The sequence below is a fragment of the Sceloporus undulatus genome, chromosome 4 (assembly GCF_019175285.1).
Source record: "Sceloporus undulatus isolate JIND9_A2432 ecotype Alabama chromosome 4, SceUnd_v1.1, whole genome shotgun sequence".
Classification (NCBI taxonomy): Eukaryota; Metazoa; Chordata; class Lepidosauria; order Squamata; family Phrynosomatidae; genus Sceloporus; species Sceloporus undulatus.
Genome location: NC_056525.1, coordinates 244,817,595 through 244,837,400, shown reverse-complemented (window position 1 = coordinate 244,837,400; position 19,806 = coordinate 244,817,595). Strand labels below are relative to the sequence as shown.

The 19,806-nt window shown below is 41.2% G+C and overlaps 1 protein-coding gene across 4 annotated transcripts in view; it reads left to right on the top strand.

Moving 5' to 3' along the window:
* PTP4A3 (protein tyrosine phosphatase 4A3) overlaps nucleotides 1-19,806 on the top strand; it is a 96,455-nt gene that overhangs the window by 32,796 nt on the left and 43,853 nt on the right. The window contains exon 1 of one of the 4 annotated variants that reach the window (XM_042464561.1): nucleotides 16,637-16,773. The exons of 2 other annotated variants lie outside the window; for them this stretch is intronic. The gene's annotated coding sequence lies outside the window, so the exon portion shown is untranslated. Of the gene's footprint in view, nucleotides 1-16,636; nucleotides 16,774-18,487; nucleotides 18,849-19,806 lie in introns of those variants that run through there. One more of the 4 variants, XM_042464563.1, reaches the window with a different exon arrangement.

The window sequence follows — 19,806 nt, the reverse complement described above, 5'->3', positions numbered from 1 at the left end:
GACAACTGTTTATTAATTCACAATCACATAGTTCTCTGGTTTAATAATTTATTTATTGCCAGGACACTCCCTCCTCCACAGAGGACGCAGCTTGTCAGTCTAACCCATTTGTGTGCTTCACAGAGACCACGAAGAAGGAGGACAGGTTGCTTACCTGTAACTATAGTTCTTCGAGTGGTCATCTGTGAATCCACACAAATCCCCCCATCCTCCCCTCTGTCATGTCCTGCGCTTTCTTCCTTGTCAGCTCTTACGGCAGACTTTTTAAACTGAGAATGAAGAATTGAACTCTCATCTCTAGGGTCATAATCCAACGTTCAAACCACTACACCATGCTGGCTCTGAAGTTTGCCTTAGGGTTGCCCTAAGTCAGAAATGGCTTGAAGTCATACAGCAACCACATAGGTAAATAACCCATCTTTTCTTGAGAATCCTAAACCTGTCTATGCTTGACAAACCCCCGTTTCTGTTGCCTGATTTCATGCATGCACACACCTTCAGAAGTCAATAAAGGAAAGGCAGATGGGAAGCAAAGAAGCTGCCACTGTACTGCCTTGAACATGCTCATCCTGTCTGAGTTTGGAAGCAAAGCAGGGTCAGGCCTGGTGAATACTTGGGATGGAAGACCACCAGGGAATACAGAGGATTAACAAAGGAATTGTGTCTGAGAGAGCTGTGGCTGCCTGTCAGAGTTGACAATACTGGACTAGATGAAACAATAGTCTTGATTGACTGTGGATAATGGTTAGGCCTTAAACTGTGTTGGATCCACATGAGTAGACTCTTTCTTCCCAAGTGATCCGCTGATAATGACCATGAACCACAGCCAAAGTCATTGATTGGCATCAGAGGGCTGTAAAGCATATCTCCACTTAAAATTTACATAAATTCTGTTTATGTAAATATTGTGAGAAAGGCATCCAAGTGAGTAATTTGAGATACCAGGGAGCACATTTTGATAGCCGACAGAAGCGCAGTCTGTTTGGAAGTCATTTTTTTTAAAAAAAATATGAGAAGCCAGATAGTTTACTGCTCTCAGAGCTTAAGTCTCACAGAGAGTCAGCATTATCTTCTTGAATGCCCAGTTTATAAAGATATAAGTCAAGAGATGCCTTATTCAAAGAGCTAGGACTTGTATCTAATAGACCTGAATTATATTTGATCAGTTTTTTTTACTAGGGGATACTGTAGCATACACTTCCAAAAAAAATCTGTTTCACTTGTAGAGCATCATTTTTAAGGAGGAAGTTCTGTAACGATAATGATTAGATTTTAGGAATGATTTGAGCTTGTAAGAATGATGCTTCTGGATGATTTTAACCCTGGGATGTGATGTATTTGTAATATATCTGATCCTTGTGCTTTATTTGTTTTCTTTCTTGTAATGGCTTATGCTACACAAATACATTTGCTTACTTGATTCACTGTAAGGCAGCTTCTTATTTCATGCCAATCTACTCCAGTCCTAAGCTAGAAGAGTTGAATCTGAAAACAAACTTTGGATTGTGTTGAGAGCCAGCCAATCTGTATCGCTTCAGTTGCTTTGCTGGGCAGCATGGGATAATATTCCAGCATTCACTATTCAATGACGGAGGCAAAGGGGAGATCTGGGTCATTTCTCTTGGGAAGTGGCTTTTGTACAGAGGAGCAGAAAAACAGACCAACTTCTTCTGAACCTAGCCAAACACAAATGTCAGGGTTGCTTAGTTTACAAGCTCTCTAATATGAATTGGCAGGATCTCAGGCACCTTCTTTCCTAGAAATGTGAGGACAGCAGCCAGGCATTTTGAAAAACTGACCAGTCTTAACTGGTTGCTAAAATATGGATTCTGGGCAAGCAGGAATTTCAGATAAAAGTTTTCCCATCCTTCTCAAACATTCCTGCAATTTATTTATAGAGCTGTATTCAGAGTGTCAGTTAAAACAAACATAGTTAATAATTCAAAGCCTAGAAAAGTTAAAAAGCAATTGAGTGATATATTTTTTTAAAAAATGCAAGCTGTTAAAAACAACATCAATAAGGATCCAGCAAAATATATATGTCTGTTAGATTGCAGGTAAGACATTCTGGCAAGAGACCCATTCATATTACACAAATATAGCATTATGATTCTGGTTTGACCACAATAATAATAATAATAATAATAATAATAATAATAATTATTATTTGTATACCGCTTTTCCTCCAGATCAAAGCGGTTCACAACATACAAGCTACATGTCACATGCTATAGCACAAAGCAATACAATACATCAACAGTGACATCAGCGATCTCATACAATTCTCAACAAAAATCCTCAAAAACCATGTACAAAGCAGTCAAAGCCATCAGTTGAGGCTTGTTGCCGCCGGCCTGCCTCTCTCCCTCTCAAGATGGTGGTCGGAAGGAGGGCACTTTGTCTTTCAGGCAAGGCCTGTTGTTGCTGGCCTGCCTCTCTCACCCTCCCATGCCTCCATCCTATGGAATTCTGGGTTTTGTAGTTTGGTTAAGCTCTAGAACTCTCCAATTGTGAATATCCCTCCTGGAACTCCAAATCCCAGTATCCCATAGAACAGAAACATGGCAGAGTAGAATTATAACACTATACCTGTGTGGTGCAAAAAGGCCCCAAATTTTTTTCTGCCGAGTTCATGGACAGTGATGGGGTTGAGATGAGAAATTGCAACTTCTGAGCTATTTTACAAAAGTAGCTCTTAAATCCCAGCCAAAGGAGCATCTTCACCTGGATGTTAAAATGAATCATCAATACTTCTTTCTCCCTTCTGGTCACAACAGATGCCCAGAGAAATCTCTTTTGCCAGTACATTGTGTGTGGTCCTTTGATTCCCATCTTAAATCTGGTGCTTAATTCAACCAGCTTAAACTTTAAAGAAGGTTGCAGTGCAGTGTTCAGTCTTCCATGCATGTCTGTGAGATCTTATATTTGATTTGCTTATTGAAACACAGACAAACTTCCTTCAGCAAAGCCTCTATCTCACCCAATTCCTGGACTGATGAGGAAAAACACAGAGGCCACAGTCCTGCCTTGTACTGACACATTATAAATCTACACTTACACTAGTTACATATTGGCTGCACTCTACCACTCTTCTGCTGAATAACAGTATTTTATTTATTTACATGCCACATTTCATCTGACTGAAACCCAAGATGCCTTACAACACAATAATAACACAGTATCTGAATTAAAAACGCAATAATAAGTTATTTCACAATTAAATAAAATACCTGACTAAAACACCAGTACTTTAAAACAATACTGTATAAACATGACAAGGAAAATAAAAATGCAACACACACCATTAAAGACCTTTCCATGTAGCCACTTAGTTTTGTTCAGATAAAAAGGTCTTTACTTCCCGGTGGAAGGAAAAGAATGGAACAGCCATTATATAACCAGTTGTGTTTCTGGCAGTGTGTCTGCTTATCTTCCTGTTGTGCAGTAGGGGATGCACAGTGGCTGTTTCTATGATCCCAGTAATTGTTATGCAGCCTGCAAGAACTGCATAACTGCATCGTTGGGTTCCTCTTGGTTAGTCTAAGCTAGAGTACAGTAGTTCTGACAAGAAAGAACATCTAGACAAAATAGGCCTGTGACTGTAACATTTGATTCCTCTGCGAAAAAGTGGAATATAAATAAATTATCATCATCATCATCATCTCTTTTTCCTCTTGTACGATTGTTAACATCTTTGCTGAATAAAGAAGCCAGTGGAGCTTTGAAAGCTTGCATTTATTGTTGGCCCAATAAAAGTTTCACTGTTTTGTGGATTTTATTTATACTTTATAGTTAAGAACTAGCTCCCCACCCCACCCCCCACCCCCCCGAGACTATTTTCCTTTCTTGCCATATTCTTAGACTATAAGCCTAAGGACAGGAACTCTCATAATACTGACTTTTTAAAGGTCCTCTAGGATCTCCAACTTTTGACTGAAGGACTGAGTAAATATGTTTTAAATAGATCAGTCTCAAAACATTGGAATTAAAAAAAAAAGATCTTAAGGTCACAGGGCCCAATTTTATTGGAGGAGAGGTCTTTAAAAAATAGTGAGATTGTAAATTAAAGACATACATTTTTGTTATTGAGAGGCCTCACAGCCAGATATGGCAAGTTGGAGTGCCAGTCATGGATGGTCTAGATAGAATTACAGTACAGCCTCCTCCCCCATGTCTGCGGAGAATATGTTGCTGGACATAAAGTGGAAGCACGGAATGGGAGATGATAGTGAACCCTATTGAAATGCATAACCTCTAGAGGAAGGTGACCATACAGTCACACTGGAGAGCCTGATGCTTAGAGAGAACACCTCTCTAGGCATTTCTAGTTCTTCCAGCATGGCTCTGTGGTCAGAAGCATACCATAGAATTGCACTAGAGGACCTAGAAAATGTCTAGAGAGAACATATTTTTTCAGATGTGGGTAAGTGAAAACGTGAGTTTGGATGGATATGGGCATCATACTGTAGTTGTTGCAATACTATTGTCTGTGAGGAGATACTGGGTCCCATCAGTGAAAGGGCTGAAATGCTTCTCTGTTACTCTTCCATCTGCTGCATCATTTACCACCAGTGGAGCTTATCTTATGTATCAGTGTTTTGGCGCCAAACAAAATCTTATGAAGCCCTGGAACTACACCCAGTTCCAGCACAGGACATGAGCTATCCTTGTTGTAGTCCAAAGTATTTACAGGTGCGTTGTTCATGAGCTGGCAAAACGCATTCACTTTTTGCTTTAAAACTTTAAAAGGGAAAAAAGCACCTGCTGTTGTTGGCAGAGATGAAAACTCCTAGAAATGCTTTTGCATGTTTGCCATCCATGTTTGCTTTTGGCTCTCTGTGCCTGCCCTTAAAATTTTACTACTTTATTACCTTTGGAACCCATTCAAGCTATGTCAGGTGTCACCAGGAGGAGGGAGGGTTTCTATCCCAAATATTTTTGCAATACCAAAGGGAATGCTTTCACTTCAATTCAGTGGACCTTTGGAAATGAGGGTCATAAATCCCATTGAGAATCTAGCAAAAACTTTCTCCAGAAAAATTGCATTAGAAGGGGATCTCCTTCATATGGTCTGGAATGGAAAAAAAATTGCAGTGAGCACTTGGAAAGATTAAATATTTAAATTATTCAAAGCAGCAGGGAAGAAATGAAAGCAAACAATTTTTGCACCATTTTGCACATATAGATAGGATTACAGGCAAAGGGCTTGAAAACTCTAAACCATGTCTTTTTTTCCCCTTTAAACAAGGAAGACGTGCCATTAAAATCTCCTACCCACTTTTGCCAATGATATCCTTTGCTAGAATACACCTCCCCTGCCAAAGAAAACGTCCAAAGAATTAGCAGTGCTTCTTTACGCAAAGTTGCCATACAAAGGACTCCATCAAGAGTTCAGTGCTGTGATTGACAATGAGAACAGAGTGACAATCCAGGCTTTGTTCGACTGGAAATAGCCTCCCCACCACTCTAACACCCCCAAGGATGAAAGACTGATGGCATCTGACCTGAATATTAATTCACACACATTAGACCAGGGTTTCTGAATCTGGGATCTGTGGATCCCCTTGAGCAATGGCTCTCAAACTTTGGACTTCAGTCCCTGAATCCCTGACCACTGGCTCTGATGCTGAGGCCTCCAGGAGTGGAAGTCCACAACAGATCTCTGTGGCTCTGGGTAAGGTATCTTACCTGTCATCTGCTACCTGAGATCTTTATTTTTCCACTGAAGATGCCAGGAACTGTCTCTGGGACCTTCATCGTATAATACAAGTCCTCTACTACTGAACCAAGTTTTCTTATGGGAGTTCTGGATCTGGTCAGTGCTTAGAAGGGAGACTTTGGAAAACCCTGTATCAGTCACTTTGAATTTCATGATCCAAGAGAGAAAGGGTATCTAAGTAATCCTGGGATGGAGCCCCTTGATTCCAAGATCCCCCTTTTACTGTCTGAAAAATTGGGACACATTGTTTCTTCTGGAATACTCCAGAAACAGAAATTCACCTTTGAAAAATATTGTACAGTGTGGGTCCTTGTTTATCTGCTGGAGTTTGGTTCCAGGACCCATTATGGATACCAAAATCAGTGGGTGCTCAAGTCCCATTCAATATGACGACATAGTAATATAGTGTTCCTTATATTAAATGGCAAAATCAAGATTTGCTGCTTGGAATTTATACTTTTTAAAAAACATTTTCAAGCCATGGATGTTTAAAGAGGCTGACTATAGTCCCTATCTCTGGACATTGTTTTATTTATTTATTTATTTAAGTTTCTGAAAATTAGAAATAGACATCTCATTTTTTGAGTCTGTGCAGTGTCTAGGCCTACCACAGCCGCCCGCCGCCCCCCAATTTCATTACATCTTTTCAAATTAGGCCATTTCTGTTCTTGCCATAAGAAGCATGAGGGGACTGTGCCCAAAAATTCCTGGGAAGCTCATAGCAGTGACCAGATTTGAGCTATAGTTGAGTCTCTGCTTTTTGCCACCTTTGCATATGTTTGTCTGTAGGTAAAACAGTTAGCTTTTGCAAATGCAAGTAGATAAATACTGTATATACGCGACTATAAGTCGACCTCATGTATAAGTCAAGGCCAGGTTTGGGGGCCAAAATTATTGATTTTGATATAACCTGTGGATAGCAGCACATAACAAATGATGTAAAGGTTGAAGTAAAGGAAAATGATGCCAAAGATCTTTAAAAGTTTTGACAGGCATAATTCTTTGTGCTCACCCTAAAGGCAGGATGGATGAGATAGAGGGGATTGATGCTTCTTTTAGATGCTCTGAGAAGAGATTAAGCTCTCACCTTTCACCAGGTCATGGTTCCTTTTTTGATAAGAGTTAAAGTACAATACCTACATTGACCTGTGGATAAGTTGACCCAGGTTTTTTGGGAGGGGGCAGGTTTTTTTACTATAATTTCTAGATTTATACATGAGTATATACAGTAGGTACCAATTCTCACTGGGAAGGTTACAGTGTTCAGTGGAGTCATGCTGGCCACATGCCTACCAGAGCAGTTCTTGGACAATGCTGGCTCTTAGAAATGGAGATGAACACCACTCCCTACAATTGGTTTCGACTAGACATTCTTTTTCCGTCACGCTTGTGACTCCCAAGTGTGCAAATGGCGCACTCATGACATCGCAAGCACGACACGATGTGCGGATGCTATGCATCTGTTATGTCGTAATGGCAGTGCCCATGTAGACAGGGCACTGCCATTTTTACGCCGCCACGATGTGTTATGGTTGCAGGGCATGCAGTGGTACCACCCTTGCGCAACCCTAGCATGAATGCAGGCTGGCGCAAAGCGCCGGTCTGGTTACCACCAATCTTTACCTTTTTATCTTTTAAAGCTCATTAGATAGTTCCTTTAAAATTCATGCTACAACCCAAAGTGCATTTAACCCCCAGTGACGTGGAAGCCAGCTGCTAACCCTGCTCTGACTTTGCAGACGGTGGACCTCCACTGAAGAAATGATTTGGTTGGACCGTAGGATGCAGAGATACCCTGATTTGGGGTTTCCCAAAACTCTGGCTGGCTGTTGGAAATACAGCCATAGCCCAAATGAACCTATCTGGCTTCCTATTCATAACCTCTTTAGCTTTGCATTGTGGGAAGTAATACACACAGCCCTTGGCATACAGCTTGCCACACCTTGACAGTGAAATGTAGAGTCACCCTCCTTCTCCATTCTGCCAAGAACATGTTGCTGGCTTCCGTATGCAAACAGGTATAGTCCCAACCTTTCTCCCAGGTGATGTCTCTTCCTGTTTCCACTCTTTGATCCTAGGGGGTTTTCATTAAGACAACATGTTTCTTCACCACCACGTTCAAACTAGTCTAGGACCCTGGGGCTATAATATTTCAACACAAGTTTTCTCTTTTTATTTATTTATTTTCTCCTCCTTCAGATTTTTATCTTAAAAGTTTGGAAGCCTTTGGAAGGGGCTTGATAAATAACAAGTACTGATCACTAGCAATGTGTGTGTTTGTTGGATGGGGAAAAGTCCAGGATGACCAGTTGGAAACAAGAATTGTGCTGTTGTCAGTCCAGACCACAACAGCGTTTCAGGATAGCAGCTCCAAATGTTGAGGCATCAGTCTTGAGAAATGTTGAGGAAATTTCTCGGACTCTTCAGGATCACTTCCAGTGTTTTTAGAGATTTTGGGGATTCTGGCAGTGTGTCCATGGCCCAAATTTCCTCGCGCGGATAAGAGAATTAAATTCTGGGAGACAAACAGTTCTTGTGAAGGGTTTGTGGCATCCAACTTACCATTGTCCATCAAGAATTGTGTGCTTCCTTGAGCTGATCCAGGAAGCCAGCCATCTCTCTAAGAGCTAGAAATTCCCAGTTTTTCTTTTAATTTTTTTTTATGTACACTGGTGCCTCGGGTTACGAAATTAATTCGTTCCGCCATTCCTTTCGTAACCCGAAAATTTCGTAACCCGAAAAGGCTTTCCGTTAGCACTGGAAAGCCTATAGCTGCACTTTGCAGCATTTGAATTTCGCGCCGAAATGAATTTCGTAACCCGAAAAATATTTCGTAACCCGAAACAGTTTTTGCCAATCCAACTTTTTCGTATCCCGGAAATTTCGTAACCCGATCATTTCGTATCCCGAGGCACCAGTGTATGTGTATCCATCCATCCTGCCCTATATCAAAAGTTTTCAGGGCAGTATACACACAAAAAATCAGTTGAATCAGTTCAGAACAGTTTAAAACAAACAAATTTAATGAGATAAAGTATATTAAACAATTTTAAAAAGTTAAAAAATATTTAAAACTTTTAAAACAGTACAAACTGTGTGCATGGGCATTTTAAGCCCAAAAGGTTTTAAGAAACAACAGTGTTTTCACTTGACACTGAGATGAAGCCACTGCTGTTGACAAGCAGGACTCTCATATGTGGGATACTGTGATATGTCGAGAACCATGAATGATCATTAGGATGTTGTTATAATTCTCACACATTGGGTGGTTCTGTGATAGTGCTTAGAAATCACTGGTCTTCTTGATTCTTAAAAACCAGTCTGACTAAGAATGTGGAATGGTAGAATTATCTCTTTCACCTTGATTTGCCATGAAGTTTTGTTGGTTCCCCCCCCCCCCTCCTTTTTTTTTTGTATCCTGCCCTCCAGGTTTCTAATCCTTACAGTCACTGGATGCTACCTTCCATGCTGACAAAGCCCATACAATTCTGCATCTCTTCTTCAAGTGGTATAGGAAAAACATGTGCTTGGGAAGAGTGTGTGTGTATACATATGTGCCTTCAAGTCTTATAATTTGGGTTACAGGCAGCACCAAAGTTTTGTTGTTGCAAGAGTTCCACTGGTCAATTTCCCAGCAGAACTCAAAGTGCTGGTTTTAATAGTTTTTTGTGGGTTTTTCGGGCTGTGTGGGCATGTTCTAGAAGAGTTTCTTCCTGACGTTTTGCCAGCCGGTTTTAAACTAGGAAAAATGCCATGCAGCTTGACCACATTCTATATGAAGCAGCCCAGTTTAAAAAAAATTTCAAGAGAGGCCCTTGTCCCTGCTATGGCTGTGGGATGCCTATTTTCCAGGAACCCAAGAGATGGGCTTTTTGGTGGATGCTCCCAAGCTTTGGAACTCCCTCAGAAGAGGCTGAATATGCTCCATGTTGATCTTCTGCCAACAAGGAAAGACATTTCCAATCAGCAAAGCTTTGGGTGTTCAATTTGTTTCCTGTAATAATGTGTTTCTAATTGATAGGCACGTTTTATTTTATGCTTTTTTGTTGTTTTGTTTTTTTTTAATTGATTTTCATTTCAACTTGTATGTTATTGTTAGCTCCCTAGAGTGTTACTTGGAGTAGATGGATGGGAAACACATTTTCTAGGTTTTATAAATAAATGGAGGTGAGGATAAGCAAAAGAAAGATTTCTGGCTTCTGATTTCTTTACAACAGAAATGTGAAGTCCCCCGGAAGTCCTTCCTAGGGCTGTGAAGTCTATATGACCAGCCCTGTTGTCTTTGAAACCTAGAGCAAGGACAAGTGTTGTGTGGTTTTCCTGGTGCTATTGGACTGCAACTTCTAGCATTCATCACTACGGGCTATTCTGGCTAGGCTTTGGATTTACAGTCCAACAACTTCCCACCCTTCAACTCAAGGGGCCTATTTTATGCAATCTAGAATGAGCACTGTTACATTGAGTGGATATACAAGGAACTCTCAGTAAATCAACTCATGTTGTAGTGGTTCTATAAAGGAAAAAATTTGGGGATATAACAGTGTTGGAGAATAAGCCAGAAGTAAAATGTTCAGATGTGGGGAAGGGTGACAAAGGTAACTATGAGTCACTTGCAGCTTGGTAACCAAGTGGATTCAGCTGGATCAGGACATATGATGTCACTGCAAGGACCCCCCATGTAAAGCGAATTCCACGCATACTCAAGCCCCATTTAGATGAATGGGGCACACTCCTGTGTGCAGTGCGGTGCGCGCAAGCCACTTGTCTAAATGGAGCTTCCTATTCGCATGACATCAAGTCTGCGTGTGGGAAGCCTGTGTATAAGGCGGGCTGACTATAAGCAGATTCTAAGTCTCTTGGTTCGTTTTTTTAATATACAGTATATTTATTAAATCAATCTTTAAAACCATAATACAAACTCAAAAACAAAATTCACAGACAACCAACCATTCAAAAAAAAGGTCCAAATGTCTTCCTCTTCCCCCTCTGCTGTTTAGTTTTATATCTTATAGTTTCTTTCATTTCAACCGTATCTCTTAATAATTCTCTATTTCTTTTAATCTATTTTAAAATTTATTTTCCCATGTCTTATTAATGGCAAAAGTAATTTTATCATACTTACATAATCTCAGAATCTTTTATCATATATCACTGTGTTTTATATCACTATAATCTCTGAATCTGACATTAAAGCCTTTTGATTGATCTGATGTGATGAAGAAAAGTTTGGCTGAGATTGTACCTCAGGATGGCATAAACTAAATCTCCATATGCAGAGTTACACATTAATTCTGCTATGCAACCCTTGTGTTGTACTACAACATTGTGCAATTGAACTGAGACACCAGTTGCATAACCAAACACCCAGGCAGCTGTGCAAGAGCATGCCTGCACAGTTATTATTATTAACCTTTATTTATAAATCGCTGTAAATTTACACAGCGCTGTACATACAGTCTTTTTAATTAGACGGTTCCCTGCCCTCAGGCTTACAATCTAAAAAGACACGACACAAAAGGAGAATGGAAAGGTGGTAGGGAAAGGGATGAGGTCTAGCAGTTCCTCTCTACCTCCAAGGCCTGGACCAAGGCAGATGGACTGGAGGGAGGGCTTGGCTTCATAATGGATGGTTAATCTTCATCCAGAGAGGCAAGCGACAATTATGCAAGGCCTGGGAACGCTTCTCTGAACAGGACGGTCTTCAACTCCGTTTTGAAGCTGGTTAAAGAAGTGATGGCTCTTGTTCGTGAGGGAAGAAGGTTCCAGGAGTGAGGGGCAGCGAGTGAAAAGGGACGAATCCGAGATGGGGCAGAGGAAATCCTGGGCTGGGACAGCAGACCTTGACTACCAGAACAGAGGGCCCAAGTGGGAAGTTGAGGAGTGCAATCACTCCATGTGTAGAACCCCATTTCTCTAACCTTGAACTGAATTTTTCAGACAAAACCATCTAGTCACTTCCATATAAAAATGTATGCATGCCCAATACTCCCCACAATTTTCCACTTTTGCAGGGGGCAGTGGGAAGAAGTGTGTAAGTGCTAACCATTCTGCAAATCAGCACCACCAGGATTAGCAATATGGCAGTCTAGACAATACCAGCGATGTATTGAAGTCCTTTACTCCAAGTCTCAAATCAGGTCTCAGTTCCATACCTTCATGTCTCAAGTTTGGGAGCCAACTTAACAGAAAAAAAGGAGGAGGTGGTGGTGGTGGTTGTGTATGTGTGTGTGTGTGTCAGAGATGGATTTCAGTAACTATAAAATCAAGAAGACATGAACAAAGTTAGGGGGGCAGTTCTCAGAGGCGAGCAGCAAACAAGCTCGGCAATGAGCTTGAGGTGGAAAGATCCTTCTGAAGCTTTTCTAAAGCTTAGAAGGCTTGTCCAATGCGCAGCAAGGACAAGCTGCTGGGTAGACCTCAACCCATGCCTCAAGCCCTTTGTCTAGCACATTTGCTGATTCTGGATGGAATTAGATCAGCAAATCAGTTGCTAAAACTATATAAGTCTTGAACTGAGTCAAGTCCTTTCCAGGTCAAATCTTTGAGGCAACTTGAGTCCCTAGTCAAGTCCAAGTCAATTGACTCAAGTCTACATCACTGGACAAATACATTCATTTTGGATAGTTCTGCAGAGCCCACCATAATAATTCTTTTTGCTTCCCCCATTGCTGCTGAATGCTTTTGGAGTAGTATACTGTGCTCCATGTAAAACACATGTAGCTTTTATTGTCCACTGTGCCATGGCTGTACAAGGGGACGACTCTCCAAAGACAGTTGGGAAGTCAGCAGTAACCCTTTTTTTGTTGTTGCTTCAATAGCTTTCAGTGTTTCTGAAATCTGGATCAGGTGGGTAAAGAGTTTGATCTCCTTGTGATCCTTAGTTAAACCCTCCTTAACACTCACTTCTTCTGTGATGTGTGCAGAGAGCTGCCAGATGAGTAATAGCTTGGCAGGTGGTGAGCTGGCGTCATTGTTGGCGTGTGTGTATGTGTTCATGCACAGTTAAATACTGGATTTCCTGCACCTGACAAATTTGTCATGTTGGAATTTTTGTGTGCATCCTATAACTGCTTAAATTATCAATGAAATGATTGCAAACTATCTTTCATGGGAAAGGAGTACTTGCTGGCTTGGCTGGTATTATCAACTCAACAAGACACTATGGAAGGAGAAGGTGTGTGGGATATGGTGCAAACTCATGGGGGGGGGGAAATTAATAGAGAACTATGCAAGACATAGCTGAGGCTCAATCATGTGAGCAACCCATTAAGTTCTCTATTCATCAGGTAGGTGGAGGGTGGCTCAACCCACTAGAACTCTGGAATAAAGGTTTCATTTTCAGGGATTGCCTGCTCAGTAGTTTGTGCAAGTACAATTGGACAACTTGAAATTTCAAGATACAGGTTGAGTCTCCCTTATCCAGAATTCCAAAATATTTCATAATTGTTCACATCGGTGGCTGAGACAGTAGCACTGTTGCTTTCTAATGGTTCAAAGTACACAAACTTTGTTTCATGCACAAAATTATTTAAAATGTTGTGTATAAAATTATTTCTAGACTATGTGTATAAGGTATATATGAAGCATAAATTAATTTCATGTTTAGACGTAGGTCCCATCTCCAAGATCTCTTGTTGTTGTTGTTGTTGTTGTTGTTGTTGTTGTCCTCCTCCTCCTTTTCTTCTTCTTCTTTTGAGGCTTCAAGTTGTTTCTGACTTACGGTGACCTAAGTAGAACCTATCATGGGGTTTTCTTGGCATATTTCCTCAGAGGGGGGTTGCAATTGTTATCCTCTGAGGCTGAGTGTGACTTGCCCAAGTCTTGCCCATGGCTGAATTGGGATTCGAACCCTGGTCTCCAGAGTCATAGTCCAATATTCAAACCAGTAACCATGATGGTTCTCTATATTTATGTATATGCAAATATTCCAAAATATGAAAAACTCCTAAATCCCAAACACTTCTGGTCCCGAGCACTTTTGATAAAGGAGACTCTACCTGTAGTATCAGACACATGAAAGCCCAAAATTCAGGTGGGCAGCAGATAGTTCCCTTTCTTCTGAAGAGCTGCGAGTACTCAAGCTGCAGCCTACATTTGATGATCCAGAGAAAGTGACCTTAGTATTTTGAGGGATTGCTTTATACAGTAGGAAATTTGTATGCATTGATTCTTAAAAAGATAAATGTCATGCTTAAGTTTTATAGGAGATTGCTGGCACATAGAGCAGCCAGTATTTCAGTGTATACTCACATGCACTGGTTACAAAACGGTGTATCATGGTCTTCCTCATCACAAAAAAAAAATGTAATGCATAAAACGTTTCAGGAAAGGACGACCAAAATAATCAAAGAGTTGGAGCATCTTTCCTAAGAAGAAATTGTAAAAAAGAATAATTGTTCTTCTCCTTTTTTAAGTTTATTTTAAAAAAATCTAAGGCCTAGGAAGAAATACGTAATTGAAAACAATTTTTAAAAATATGTGTTGCATGGCACAACTGGCTGGAGATTAATTTGTTTCCTCCTTCTCATAATGCTAAAAATTTGGGCCACCCAGTGAGCCTCATTGCCCTAAATCAATTTCCAGATGAAAGAAAATATTAGTCCAAGTGATGCAGAATTAATTTAGTCCATTTGTCACAATAAAGACAAAGTAAAATTTCTTGGCAGTGTGCAAGCTTTTTAGGTTATTGTAACTTAAGTATTCTGAATGGTAGAAAACGTAGCTTGTGGGAAAGGAGAAGGATGGAGATCTCAAACATTTGGCCACATGTGGTAGCCATGTCCTTTGCAATTAAATTCAGTCCCAAAATTAGGAGTGCAAATGGGATGATATACTGTTTGATGCACTTGTATCTGATGAGACGTAGCAATAAATACAGGGATGAGAGGCAATGGTGGGCCTCCTTTCTGAAGGTGCAAATAGATTTTGCTTTGTTGTTGTTCAAAGAACATGGCTCTCTTTAGTTTAATATTCTCAAGAAGTAGTGGTAGTGGTTTATGGAAAACAGATTAGGAGCTTTTGGTCTTTCCCAACAGTACTGTTCTTAAGATCTTAAGACTTGGTGCAAGTGTTTTGCAAAGCAGAATTTATTAACACCCCCCCCCCCACCTCTTTGGGTCTTCCTGTAACAATTGTTTGCCACTGCTATCAACTCAAAAACAAAAGCCAGATGCAGGAGGACAGGTGTCTGTGCAAGAAAGGAAGTGTCTGACCCCCCCCCCCCCAAAAAAAAAACAGTCTTGAGAAATTTGCAAAGAATATGCAAGTCTTTCAGAGTAACCTCGGTGCCTGCATCCTGATTCTTGCAGATGGGCAGACCTATATAATATGAGTTAGAGTATAAATAGATTGCAGCCATTGATTGTAGCTCAGTTCCATCCTAAGGGAATACCAAAATCCCACTTCTCACAGAATCACAATAACCATGTAATCTAACCTCCTGCTAGGCAGAAATTTACAATTGCAGCACTCCTTGAGAGAGAGCCTTCACCCTGTGTTTGAAGACCTCTGTCCTTGGAAGCAGTCTGTTCCAGTGCTCAACAACTTTTACTATCAAGATGTTCTTCCTGATGTTTAGGTGATCATTTCATGTTACTTGATGTTTTAGTCCCTAGAGCAGCAGAAAACAACTTTGTTCTATCTTCTACATAATATCCCATCAGATATGTAAAGATGACTATCATATCACTACTCAGTCTTCTCTTCTCTCAGCTCCTTAAGTTGTTCCTCATAAAGCTTGGTTTCCTTTTACCATCTTGGCCACCTTCTCTGAGCATGTTCCAACTTGTCAATATCCTTCTCATCCAGCTTGGTTGCTGATCTGCTCCTACCCCATAACCATCCATACCAAGAGAAGAATGGCCTATCACATACAGGCAGCCCTCCTTATGAACACATTCTGCATCCACAGATTCCAGCACACACAACTTGAAAATATTTCAAAAAAGCAAATTTCAAAAGCCAGATCTTGATTTTGTCATTTCATATAAGGGGCACAATTTTACTGTGCCATTGTAGTCAATGGAACTTGAGCATCCATGGATTTTGGTATCCCCATGGGGTCCTGGAACTAAATCCCAGAGGATGCCATGGCTTATCGGTTCCCAAAGCAAAATAAAATAAAAGTAAAAGATATTTCCAGCTGTTTGTCACAGAGGAGGAAGAAAATCAGTAACTTGATGTACAGTTCTTTACATTTATTACAGTACCTTACGTTGATGTACAGTACCTTACAGTACTAGCATGGTGTAGTGGTCTGAGGCACAAACACACACACCTAAAATAAGATTGTTCCAATTGTCTTGGAATTTGTATATTTTTAGAATATTTTGAAGCCGTGGCTGCTGAAGCCATGAATATGGGGGGCTGACTGTATGCAATGTTAAATACAGTACCAAAATATGGTGGGGAGGTTGATATACCGCCCCAATCCTGTCTTGCATTCTTTTGTCCCTGTTTTGTGTAAGCGAATGATGGCAACCTTAAGTCCATGCCACCCTTAGAGTATTCTTGGGACAAAGAGGAAATTAATCCTAGACCTTGTGCAGTTGTCCTCTTCTACTTCGGTGCTTTCCCTATTGCTGCTTCTTGAAACATAATCTGCATTTTACAGACTCTCACTTGCCTTGAGCAGAAAGCGTACACCAGCAGCAACCAGTGCAAAACCTTTTTTAAAAAATAAAGTTGTGGGCTTGTCTTTGGATGCTGTTTTTGTTTGTTTGTTTGTTTGCTTGCTTTTAAACCAAAATGAGGAAGAAGGGGGGAAGTGGCCAGTAAACATCCCCCCTCTCTCCCTTCCCCTCCCTGCTTCCTTCAGCTACCCTGTTTCAGTTTACTTATGTGCTTATGTTCTATTTTGAGTCCCTGGCTGCCTGGTGCTAAGCAGCCTGTGACCCTGCCGAAGGTAAGCTTGCAAAACAAGAGCCCCATCAGGCAGATCAGGCCAGTAGCTTCGCCAGCAGCCTCTTTTGAGGGGAGTGAAAGGCAGGAGCTACCGGAAAGCTGGCTACAAGGGGTACTCTGCCAATCTGGGGGTCTCTTTTTTCAAGGGAAAGGTAAGCTGCGTGTAGAAAACGGCTCCATGGCCCCAGATTTTTTCTTCTTTCAGGTTGCAAATGATTTGTCAGTGATTTCTTCCAAGCCTTTGCCCTTCACCCTTGGGATTATTTCCTTGCTATGTGTTTGGTAGCAGCAAGATAGCAACGCAGAGAAAGTACAGTAGTTGCCTTTTAGAAGCCCCTTATTCATTCACATCCTGCCCTTATCTTACCGTAACTCTAACCCCTGAACACCCCAAGTCAGCTACGGCACAGGTATAACACATTCAGAGCTACAAGGCTGTAGATAATTCATCCGCTCTTAGAACAACTTCCTCCCTTGAAAGACTGCAAACCAGGGTTTCGTAAAAACTAGACCAGGAAAGGTGTTGTTGCAGGGGTGCCTGGTTTTAAGAGGTGAATCTTTTGGCCCCAGCTGAGCTCTAGGGTGGAGCCTTCCCATAGCTCAGTAAGAAAATTGATGGTTTTAGATGAGACAGTTCCCACGTTCAATCTTCGGCATCTGCTACAGGAGCAGATTGTAGCTTCCATGTCAGTGGGGTTATGAATCCGCTTCAGGTTTTGTTCTGAACATCAAAGGGGATATCCAGACTACCGAGCCCTGTTCTCTCAAATAAGTTTATCATGGTAGGGAGCAGGGATCAATTTTTATCTGCCAGCTCCCCCATGGGCTGCATCCCCCTAAAGCATACCAAAGTACCTCCCTTTTCCTCTGCAGTCCCTTTCAAAAGGCAGGGTCACTTCTTGTCACTATTTTGAGAGGGACTGCAGAAGAAATCAGCGATAGTTGGGGATAGTAAAGGGTTCTGGTTGCTTATGGGGGTGGGATGGGGTGTTGTCATGTAGTCTAGATTTTTCTGAATGGTTTGGAACCAGAATGTGTCCAAAAATCCATGCCATTTAAAAAGAAAAACAGTGGACGGTTGGGAGGCTTTAAGAAACTGTTGGGGGTGAGCTTTAGAAACCATGAAAGTAAAGCCTGGGGGCACATCTATCATAAAGGCTGCACTTTGGCTATCTATATAACATCATTAAATTCTTACTGTAAAAATTTTAAAAAGTTTTTATCTTGTGGGCCGCCTTGGGTCCCTTTCTGGGAGAAAGGCGACATAAAAATAAATAAATAAATAAATAACCTTGGACAGCTCTCTTAAGGTTTGGACTGCTGCTGTTCACTGATCTCCAAACAGGACTATGAAAACCCCCTGCCAAAAACCCTGGAGAACTCCAGCCAGCCAGTGAAGAAGACAGTGCTGAGCTGGCAGGATCAGGTCAAGGCTTGACATAAGGCAGCATAATAGCATGACCTGCATTTCAAGTACTTATCCAACTTTGAACTTATTTTACTTGTTGGAAAGAGTTTTTAAAAATCTGCCTTATTAATAATACTTGCTGGAAAGACTTTAGATCGGCATTTCTCCCATGCTGTTGGCCATGGTGTGCACACCTTTCCCGTTTTTGCCCAGTTGTGGAAACTTAAAAGCTATATATACATAGTGCTGCTGGCAGCAATCCCAGACAGTTTCCGATTTGGGCAGGGCAGGGGGTGTTGGTCCGTGGAATTCTTGGTGCAGAAGTTTTGGGGTTGGAGAATAGGAGGAAATTGTTAAGTGACGAGGAATGGGCACACCCAACCCTTTTGTGTAGGAAGGAAGTAAAAAGCTGCTGTTTGCCTCCAACTGGTGCTCAGTGTGGTTGCAAGTTTTGGTGTGCTCGCTGGAACGGGAAGAGCACACTCGCGTGCAAGAACCTGCATGCTGTGCCATTGCATTCAGACTGTCTTTTCTTAGCACTTCATAGGAGCCCCTCTTCTGTTTTCAAAGGAAGAGGCAAAGAGCTGGAGGGAGGGAATGCCTCTCCGAAAATGGGAGAAGCACCTCCGTGCAAAGCGAAGGTGACGCCGGAAAGCTTAGTAGTCTGTCAGCAGCCTTATACTATTTGGAGTCCGTGCATGGAGGGGAAAAGGAGAGGCTCTTTTGGGTTTGTGGCAAGGCGTTCCGTTTAATTTGGAAACTGAACGTGCCTTTGCTTGTCGTCCTCCTGCTTTGGAGAAATTCTGCCCTGGAAAAAAGGTACAGTACAGGTGGTCTTTTTTTCTATTTTGGTCCAAGTTACCTGAGACATGGTATTTCCGAATATGAGCTTGCCTGAGTACAGTATTACGATCCTTAGAGAAGGCCTTTCTCTTGGTCCCACCAGCATTGCAGGCTCATTTGGAGGGGACTGGATTGGATGGCCCTTATGGTCTCTTCCATTTATGATTATATGATTCTACTTTGGTAGAATCTACCTTCTGTTCTCTTTATATCAGCAGGTATAGACTTTATTTGCCCAGGCTTTTGACTATTAACTGGCTATTGCAGTAGCTATTTTAATTGGGGTGTGTTATATTTTTATTAGCATTACTATGTTGAAATAACCTTTTAAACCAGGTGTGCTCAAGATTTGGTCCTCAAGATGGTTTGTACCTCAACTTCCTGCACTTCCAGCCTGTATGGTGAGTGTATAGCAATTCTGTGAGATGAACTTCCAGACATCTGAGACCGTGTTGTTGTTGTTAATTGCTTTGATTTATAGAGACCCTATGAATAAGAGGCCTCACAGTCTCTCTGTTTTCAATAGCCTTGCTCAGGTCTTGTAAACTCAAGGTGGTGGCTTCCTTACATTGATCCACCTGTAATGTGATCTTCCTCATTTCCTACTGCCTTCCATCTTACCCAGCATTATTGTGTTTACTTATGAGTCATGTCATTTGGATATGTCCAAATTATAATAATCTCATTTTGGCTTCTAGGGAGGAATGACTTGTAAGGCTTCATTTGCTCTAGGACCTGTTTGTTTTTTTAGCAGTCTGTGGCATTTGTAGAATTCTTCTCCAACAACACATTTCAAATGCGTTAATTCTCTTTCTGTCATCTTTCTTCAGTCCACCTTTCACAACCAGACATCAAAACTGGATATAATATAGCATGGACAATTCCTCTTGGTATTCAATGATGTATATTTACAGTATTTTTAAAGCATTAGTTT